Consider the following 10981-nt stretch of genomic DNA (forward strand, 5'->3'; position numbering starts at 1 on the left):
CAATATTGCCATGATGCTACTCCTTTGAGCAAAGCCCTTGACCCTCAATGCTACAGGGGTACTGTATCATGGATGATCCTGACCCCAGCTTCCTAGAATCATTGGGATAAGTAAAGAAAGCTTTTCACTGTAATGTAAAAAGCACATTTACATTTAACAGAGTGTTGACTTTTAATAGTCCCAGTCTACAATTGTAGCGTGTTTAAGGGTGTGATGGCAACTAAAACAACCCTAAACTGCCTCACACTACATGTTCTATTCAATACTGTCTGACCCACACATTGTTCCTATTTTCCCCACTAGATGTCAGCCAACATTACACGTTAAAATTGTATACTCGCAAAGAAAATACATTATTTTCTACTTCTACCCTGATGGTGCAGTCATGATCGTGATCAGTCTGTGCTTTAAACATGGCAGGTTCAGAGTCTACTGGAAAGCTTAATAAAGACATAGCATATACTATAGAGAGAGCATTTTTAATAAATAGTCAACTGAGAAAAATAATATCAGTCTTAAATACTATTATTGTTCATAATGTAAAGGCAGAATGCAAATGTCAGAAAATAGCACTTTTATCCAGTCTGTTAGACATTGGGATGTTCAGTAAGCAAGTAATTTGTGTTCAAATTAGTTTAGAAACTATGCTAAGTGCTGACTATATTGAATGCTGGCTATCTAGATTTAGTCCCTATCTGACCTTGGTGTTATTTTTACCCAAGCTATAGACACATGCAACACTAATATTTTTTTTCATTACTTTATCTAATTAGTAGGTATTTATTGCAAGCATTGGGTGACTATTGTACAAATGTTGAGCCAATGATGTCCATATGAAAAATGTGCCCATGTCAACACCGAGCTTTGGGCAAACAATGTCAATCTTATGAAATATGTCCTCTTGCAAATGTTGGGCAAATGACATCAGGATTGTTATTTAAACTGTGTCCTTGCCAGTGTTAAGCCCACAGTCTAACTGTTGTTAAGAATTGTGTACACTTGCCAATATTGGGGAAACATTGGGTCAACATTTTCTGGGTTGTTTTAAAAACCATTGTCAGTGCTGGGCCAAAATTGCCAGGGTTGCTATTAAAACACCTCTGCCTTGCCAACATTATGCCAACCATGTCATGGTTTTTATGAAACGTGCATTTTTGCCAATATTATGCCTACAGTATTGTGGTTGTATTGTATTGTACCCTAGCCATTTTTAGGCCACAAGAGTCAGGGTTGTTCAGAATACTCATCAATGCCAAAACTGGGGGGCATTTTAATTTCTGTTAAAATGCCAAATGTTAGTCTAACATTGCGACAGTATCTTCAAGGGTATAATGAAAAGTATGTCATTGCAAGCATTGGGCCAACAGTGCAAATAATTCATTGTTTTTAAAAATAGACTTTTGTCAAGGTTGAAACAATGTTGGTCCAATAATCGGCCAAAATTGGGCCAAAGTTCTCAGGGTTGTTATTAAAAGTCACAGTTTTCATGAGAATTGCATCTTTGCTAATGTTGTGACAATGATGATAGGGTTGTTATGAAATTAGGCTTCTTTCCACTGTCAGGCAGCACATTGAACTAAGGGCACACTTTTCTTAACAATCCTAAAATAATTGGCCACAAAATTGCCACAATGTTAGACTAATGTGTGCCAAATATTGTCCACAAGCATGATTGAGTAAATTTTCCTTTGCCTAAGCTTTTACTATTGACTCTCCTGTTAGTTGGACTCCACTGTCTTCCTTCCAATCACACCTAATTCTCTCCTTGAAAGGTAAACTTGAGCCTCATTCCTCTGCTGTCCAACCGAACAGCAGTCCTGTTCACTCTAACACCTGATACATTTGTTCAGTTCTACTAAACAAGAATCACTGGTTTATCCCCCTGTTCACTCCTTATTCTCACCGCTGGGTACCAGAGGTGGGAAGTACAAATACTTCGTTACTGTACTGAAGTAGATTTTTCTGGTATCAGTACCTTACTTCACTATTTATTTTTCAGACAACTTTTTACTTTTACTCATTAAATCGTTGCACAAATATCTGTATTTAATGTGGATGAGACAGAGGGAGTCAGTGATGTAAACATGACTGAGAACAGAGACACTACTGATCACCTAATCATTATTATCTTTGCTCTTGTGTTCTATATGGTGCATGTTCAGCCTGGATACATTCACTGGGTAACAACATTTTTAATAAATTTTGTATTAATATATTAATATGATGTGAGGTCCAGCTACTTGCATGACACTAAAACAGGTTGTAGTAATGGCTACTTTTTACTTACATACATGTCAGAGCCCAAACTGTACTTCTTTACTTTAACTTGAGTGAAAAAGTGTAGTCAGAAACTTTAAAACATGAGTATCTGTACTTTTACTTAAGTGAAGGATGTCTGTAAATCTCTGTTCCCTTTCTGGGATTTAAGCTGCGTCAAAACGCTTATGTGTGTAATCAGTAAAAAATTGGACACTGGCTGTCACCGGCAGGGTGGCGTCATGACTAGGACGTATAAAACGCATATGGAGTGAGGCAGCGCCAACTGTTGCTTGTTCACGAAGAGCTCTGTGTGTTGTGTTGTCTGTCATATTGTTTGTCAAATAAAAATAAAAAAAAGAAAAGAAAAAAGAATTTCTAAAAGCGGAGCATGCTAAGTCGGTTCTCAAGAGAGCCAGTTGCATGTTAGCGGCAATCTCCACGGAGAGAGCTCGCAAATGGACCTCGCAGAGGGTTTCGAGATGGGCTTGTCCCTTTCTCCAACCTCACCTTCTTGGACAAGCACTCGCTCACAGGCTTGGAAACACGCCTTTCGGCGGTTTCTTCCCCCTACACCAATAGCATTAGCTCATTAGCTCCACCTTTCTTCCTCTGAGGAGGAGGGGGGCACGCTTTGTGAGCTAGGCTCGAGGAGCTATGGAGTTGGGGGCGGAGCTAGTTCGGTTCCCGAGGGATCTGGCTGCGCACATTTTGTGCACTTTCAGCGGAGATTCTCTGCACATTCTGCTCGCATTTCTATGCGATCGCGCCACTCCTGGAGTGCACTACTCGAGGGGGATGCTCTCACTCCTTGTGGTAAAAAATAAATAAAATAAATAAAAAAAATATAAAATAAGATACATATAATAATAATAATAATAATAATAATAATAATAATAATAATAATAAGCCAGTAAGCATTTTCGTGGGTCCTGCATAATTTCGTTAAACCCTGCATAATACGTCGGTGCTCGTAAGTAAGGCTTACACATCGGCAGGTCAAGCCGCTGCATCCCTGCACACCATGGCGGTCCTGCAGGTGTATCAGGCTAAACTGCTGCATTAACTGCAAGAAACAGGCAGCGGCATTCCAGCAGTACCTCCCTCATGGGGCTGCTCGGTGGGCGCAGCCCAACCCCATCCCACCACCTTTCATCGGGACGTACAGAAATGGAACATTGCGTCTCGCACTTCCCCTGTCAGAGATCATGCGCCGAAGCCCCGTGAAGTGACAGATCTGAGGACTGTCATCTTCAATAAGAGGGCTACAGCAAAAAAATAAACTAAAATTCTGACAAAGGACGTTCTAGTGATCTGGCCGTGAAGGGGTGCGTTGCACCACAGTATCCGTTGCCCGCCCTGCCCCAGCCCCTGGGACCTGGTCTGTTAACCCTGCCACTGAATGTGCTTCAGGGCACGACCAGCTCCATAATGCATCCTCCTCGGCGACAGACGTGTCTCAGTGGGTTCTGCCACTGTAGAGCGAGGCTACTCGATTCAAAAAGCATTTTAAGATAAAAACGCCATTTTAAAATGATCTAGATTAGTGTAGACGTAGCCTAAACTTACTTTTTATTCATTACCAGCAGTGTTCCATGAGTCTTGGCATGCATGTACACAAGATGGTATCCAGTTCATTCTCTAGCTGTTATTTGGGGTCTCTGAACCACTGTTGCTTATGCAACTTGCAGTGATACTTTAATTCCAATGTAAGCATTGATTGGTCATTATTATATATATATATATATATATATATATATATATATATATATATATATATATATATATAAATAATAAATAATAAAAAAATATATAAAAATTTTTTTTAGAGAATGATTAAGAATAAAATCATTGTCACCAGACACCTTATCCTATTAGGAGCTGATAAAATCTCATCTTCTGCCTAAAAGATTACTAAGTTGCCCTTTGCCTGTAGAAATGCTTCATTAGGCTGACTCGATAAATTAGTTCAAATGTGTTATTACTGCTAGATTAATTTCAATTTCTTCATGGAAAACAATGTTTGTTGACAAAAGCAGTCAGTGGACCCTTGCCAGGAAAGACACTAAGTTAAAGACTTGTGCAACAGTTAAATGAATAAATTTTAACACCAACTGCTATAACAAGAAACAATCAAGCAGGGAGATTGGATTTTTCTGTTTCATGCAGTTTTATTTCACTAAAACAGTTTATAGGTGACCAGATGACAGACAGATGACCAGTCTAAACAAAAGACCAGTGTAATGGCAAGAATTGTATAGATACATCTGTGTATTATTAATTAAGCATATCATAGTGTCACACTGGCTGAACACCAGATGTCCCTATGCAATAGATATATTGTTAATGTAATCACATTCTTTTATGGATATCTTGCAAGATCTGCACTGGTGAAGTCTCATAGCTCCAGATTGCAGTATCCATCACGTGCCACATGCGGTTAAACAACCACATTATAATGGTTAAAATAAACTTTTCAGTAGCTTGTTTAGCAGCATCTACAGTATATAGTGATTTATTTGATTTGATTTCACATATTGTTCTGGTTATTTCTCTGATTATTCTGATAGATTGAGGTTTTCTCTACAGTTGTGTCCCACAATGCAGTTATGTGTCTGTGCCCACTGGGCAGGCAGCCATTGTAAGAGTGGCCTCTTTCTACTCTGTCATCATGCCTTTCCTGGCTGCCGCTCCGCTCAAATTCCAGCCAGATACTCGGTTTGTGATTTTCCAATAAAAAAAAGTAATTTAAATGATATATTACTTTTGCAGACATGCAATAAACAGATTTGTTGAGCTACAAGGAGATGTAATAAATAGTTAACATGAATAAGGTTTTTCTGTCTTAGTCACAGGATAAAATGATTCGAAGTGTACTAAGCTCCACCGGGGAAATGACACGGGACACAAATTGTTACCATGTGATAGACTATTTCTGGGTTTCCTTTGTTTTTTTCCAGCACAAAGACATCAGACAATGATCATGCAATATAAAAGATACATTATCTGAAAACTTCTGATGAAAAAGAAGTTAGGATAGCATTAGAATTAGCAACATAACCACATTTACTGATTCATAGTAAAACAGTTGCTTACTGTTTAATTATTCATACATTATTGTATTGATAAAATAGTTACATTTTGTTTTAATTGCAGTCATTTAAATAAGTTGTTTTGATTACAAATTTTTTGTCTAGTTAAATAGTTCAGTCCAATGTTTTAGTTCACAATATGTAACTTTTCTTCATTTCTTCCTGGAAGACATCAGTGAGAAAACCAACTTATGTTAACATTCAGAGATTACTTGCAGGAACTTAAAAAATGTAACAATGAAATGTATTACAGAATCTGCAATGGACTCGAATAGCTTTTAAAGATATCTGATGGTAAGGTAGGGTTTAAATCCAAGCACCACCAAGCCCCTGAGCAAGGACCTTAACACCCAAGTACTCAGCGGTATAAATAATATAATTGTAAGTAGCTCTGGATAAGGGTATCTGCCAAATTCCATAAACGTTAATGAAATATATTTCAGCTACTGATTACAGCCTGTTAACTTCAGAAAATGTTTTCAGGAAAACTGTAGAAATGGCTTGGGAGTTCAAAACCCAGCACCATCAACCTGTTATTGCTGGCCCCTTGAATTGCTTAGTTGTACTGTAAAAGATGTATGCCACTCTGGATAAGGGTGTCTTCCATAAGCTATATATATATATATATACATACACACACAATTCAACACAAAGTATATAAACTTGTCTGTGGCAAAGAGTGACAATGTTCTTAGTGTGGGAATGTACTAAAATTATAGCATTTGACAGTGCAAAAATGTTTGTGACCTCTATTCATGCACCTTATTGGAATGCTGTGTTGAACAACTTTATCGCATTGCACATTTCACAGAGACATTTTATGAATGGGCCCCTCCTGATATCTCTGTCTAAGCAGGTCTACATGTTCAGTATGTCAAAACCCAATTGATTGTGGTACAGTCTTTGATTACTTGCTGTACTTCTGTGCTTTTGATCAGTTATTTAAAAGACTCTGCATCTGTTGTAGATTCAAGGGAGCAGTAATCAGAGCAAAGTATTACTGATTATATTAGGCAGAACCTCTCTGTATTTGGAAATAAGTGTACATCTGTTCATATAATGAGATAACAGTTGCTATAAAAAAGTCTACACAGCCTGCAGATTCTTGTAATATATAACAATTAATCAGATTGGTTGAGGCCCGGTTACCAAGGACCGCCACAGGTTTTGTTAGCCAACAGGGTACCGGTGAAAATGGGCTACTGTTTAACGGCATAGGAGAAGGGGAGGGGAAGATGTCTACAGAGACAGGATGGAAAAGATAAGTGGAGGAGAGTGGAGGTTAGAGTAAGCAGTTTAAATGTGGGTACTATGACTGGAAAAGGGAGAGGGGTAGCTGATATGATGGAGCAGAGGAAGGTAGACATGTTGTTTGTTTAGGAGACATAGTGGAAAGAGAGTAAAGCCAGTAATATTAAAGGTGGGATTAAACTGTTCTATCATGGTGTGGATGATAAGATGGTGTAGGGGTGATTCTGAAGGAAGAGTACAGTGAGAGTGTAGTGGAGGTGAAAAGAGTTTCTGATAGGGTAATAAATGTGAAGCTGGAAGTTGAAGGGTTGATGATAAATATCATCAGTGCCTATGCTCCACAAGTGAATTGTAAGATGAAGCACAGGGTGACGTATAAGAGTGGAGGAAGGTGCACACAGGTGGACTATGCTCTGTGTTCTATGTTCTATGCTCTATGCTCTATATTCTATGCCGGAGATAAATCCTAAAAGAGATTGGAGACTGGAAAGTGATAGCAGGGGACAGTGTAGCTAGACAGCATCAGATGGTGGTCTGTAAAATGGCTTTGGAGGTGAAGAAGAAGAGGAGGTGAGTGAAGACTGAAAAAAGAATAACATGGTGGAACCTGAAGGAGGAAGACTGTAGTGTGAAGACAGGCGCACTGTGGTGAAAAGGTGCTGGATGATTAAGCAACTACTGCATACGTGATAAGGTAGGAAAGAAATATGAGGGGCTGTATGAAAAAATTTTACCCTGTTTCACGAGCAAATTTTGAAGGCACGAGCAAACCCATGCTGCCGGATCCCCGTTTTCGGTGGAGGGTTGCATCAGTCTCTTAGTTAATGACGTATCACTTGGTCGCTCTCGTTGTTCAGTGCAGCAAAAACTTAACTTTTTTTAGTTTTATATTTTTATTTCACTAGAAATCTTGAAAAATGTCTCCCAAGTAAATTAGTGTTTGTGCTGTGAAAACGAAAGTAAATAGAATTACCATGGAAACCAAAGAGGTTACAAGGGTGATGTGCGTCTCACACTCGCAATCAACCACTATCACATGGGTAAGTGTTATGCGAGAAAGAATCAGGGAGCTCCCTGACAGTAAGTGTTAAATAATGTTTACATTATGGTAATTTGCGGTGTATTTGTTTGTTAAAATAGGCTACAATTACTTTTTAAGTGCAGAAATAATAATATTCACTTTTACATTCATTCTTATGTGGAAAATCAGTTCGAACGTACGAGCAAATGGACCTACAAGCAATTTTCAAGAACGAATTATGCTCGTAAAACGGGGTCCCACTGTATTTCATAATCTATAACATTATCTTTTTAAGCAATGTCAACTTTAAATAATTGACAGTAAAGCCCAATTTGTATTTAAATTGTGTGTGTAGCCCACTTTTGTCAGGAATTGTTAACATTTAAAGTTAGATAGGGCATTTTTAGCTGTGAGTTCCAAAACTGTCGCAAAGGCTAACAGGTTAAGGGGAATCAGTCTTTCAAGACCTCTGGTTTGCCTATAGCTGGAGCTAAGCCCACCCTGGTGCAGTTCTAGGGGCCTCCTGAGAGGCGGCAAATCCTTAATGTCCGCTGCGGTACCGGGCAGAAACAAACCAACTCCCTGAGGACGCCGTGGTGGAGCAGGCACCGTATGCTGAGGTGCACAGTGAACCTTTCCATGGGAATCCCAGATGGTCCTTTTTGGCTGAAGCTTCTCTATTGGCAATGCTCTGTTTTTGCATCTCATGATGCTGGAGGTGCAGGGTTGTTGTTGGGGCTGTGCCCGGCAAGCTTTCACAGCGGGTAAGCCCTATAAGCCTTGCCCACCAGCGCTGAGGTAGTTTGAAGGGACTTGGTGGGCAGCGGCAGGGTTTTTAGGGATGATGCAGCACCCAGAGTGAGATAGCTAGCCAGCGTCTCTAAAACCCAGGCAAACATCCCATAAACACACTTTTTTTTGAAGGGGCGGGTCGAATAATCAGAGCTCCACCCCCCTTCTCCTCAGTGTATGAAAGGCAGAGCTGAGCGCTCTCATAGCAGGGGGAAGAAACCGCCGAAAGGTGTGCTTCCGAACCTTATGACAGAATGCTGGACCCGGCTGCCAGCCCCAGGTCCTCAAACAACGCTTTGCCTCAGCAAAAGCGGGGCCAGAATCACGAGGAACAGGAGCACTCTCCTCAAAGAAGAGATTGAACAGATTGTTTATGTGAGCGCAATCTGCACAGCCGATTTCCTAGGGAACTGACCTAGCATGCTTCGCTCCAGACAAGCTATGTGGAGATTGTTAATGAACAAAGGGAATGCTTCGTTTCTTAGTTGCTTTCTGACTTTTACCACATACCATAGAGACATGCCAACATAGAGCACCTAATTAACAAACAAAGTTAGCTTCGGCTTCGCCGCTTGCGCGCTTTGTAGCTTCCTGTTCATGATGTCACCCCACCGGTGATGTTGCACCTCTCCGTTATACAGATTACACATGTGATTCAGAGCGTGGACAACGCGGAAGCATTCATAAAGTGCTGTTCATGCAGCTTGAGTTTCTGAAAGGAACTGCTATGTTGTACTGTCTAGAGCACACCTGGGCATTATACAGCCCACGGGCCACATTGGTTAAATCCGACCAGCCCGCGTGAGGTTTACTGTAAATTTCAAAATATACACATTTTCAAATGTTACCTAATGCATGGACTAAAGCTGCGCTACTTTTATTTTTAAGTTTTTTTATTCACATGCACGCGACGTAAATAAATGCTATTTGTTCACAGTGGTAAATGCATGCATGGACACGCTGGGGCTGAAATGGGACAAACTGGCAGCTGTCACAATGGACGGTCCAAACTTATGCAAGATAAAGTGACTGAAATCGAAGCAGGTCAGAAATTCGTATTTTTGCATTGTATTATACATCAGCATGTGTTGTGCAAGTCAGTGCTTAAAATTAACCATGTTATTGATGTTGTGACTAAAATAGTTAACTTCATCAGGGCGCAAGCATTTAATCGCAGACAGTTTGTTGCACTTTTGGAGGAGCATGAGACTAAACATAAGGACATCGGCTACCACACAGCTGTCAAATGGCTTAGCCTGGGCAAAGTCCTAAAAAGAGTTTGAGACCTGAAAGCATTAATTCGAGAGTTTTGCGAGAAGAAATGCAAAGGTATCCCAGAGCTTTTAGATGAAGACTGGATGGCAGATTTTACCTTTGCTGTTGATGTGACTGCACTGATGAATAACTGAACACCAAACTGCAAGGCAAGGGCCTTTTTGTTCATAAAATGCACAGCCTGGTAAAGGCTTTCATGAGAAAGTTGCAGTTTCTTTTAAGCCAACTGGAGAGCAACACTCTTACTAACATGTAAACCCTAAAAGAAGTCACACTATTAACTGATCACTTCCGCAGGTACTCATCCATGTTAGCAGCATTCCATGTTAAGTTTTTAAAGCGATTTGAAGATCTCAGAACACTCGAGGATGAAATGCACATGATTTCCTCTCCCTTTACCTGCAGTGTGCATAATGCACCCAGTGATGTTCAGCTAGAACTAATTGACCTGCAGTCTGATGCGATACTGGCAGAGCACTTTAAGTCAGGTTCACTGCTGGATTTTTACTCTTCTCTCATGGAAGAGAACTTTCCAAACATGAGAAGACATTTTTAGAAGATATTGGTTCTCTTTGGCTCTACCTCAGATGTGAACAAACAAACAAATCTCCACCTCAGACATCCAACCTGACTTTAATGCACTCGTTAAAGCCCAGCAGAGACAAGATTTTTCCCACTGAAAAATAATGAGTCACAATGGTAAAAATGTTCTCATTTTGTGTAAAATTGATTGAATAAATGTTTATTTTTTTAAGGGAACTTCACTTTTTCATTGCTAATTAATAACATACACTCTTACCAGTTTGTCAAAACAATGCTATGTGCTTTTTTTCATAAAGAAATACATTTAATATTATGTAGAATTGAGTTCAGCCTTTTGGTTCGGCCTTTCACAATATTTTTTGTTTCTCATGTGGCCCCATGGAAAAAAGAATTTCCCACCCCTGGTCTAAAGACACTGACTAAAAGACAGTAGGCGGAGCTGGAGGTAGCAGAGTTGAAGATGCTGAGATTTTCATTAGGAGTGATAAGGATGGACAGTATGTTGTGGACAAAGTGAAAGAGGCCCAATTGAGATGTTTTGGAAATGTGCATAGAAGATACATTGGGTATATTGGTAAGAGAATGCTGTCTGTCTCCTTCTGGTAGCACCTCGATGTCCGGGCAAGCCATGGTTTGCGGACCTGGTGTCCCTACTCCCTACTTCCTCCCAGGAGGGGTGTCCTCTCGCAGGTGGGGGGGATCCTGGTTCACCCCTGCCCAGAGTTGTGGCAGCTGTGGCTGTGGCCCCTGA

Source organism: Silurus meridionalis, chromosome 7 (genome assembly GCF_014805685.1).
Source record: "Silurus meridionalis isolate SWU-2019-XX chromosome 7, ASM1480568v1, whole genome shotgun sequence".
In the NCBI taxonomy this organism is placed as follows: domain Eukaryota; kingdom Metazoa; phylum Chordata; class Actinopteri; order Siluriformes; family Siluridae; genus Silurus; species Silurus meridionalis.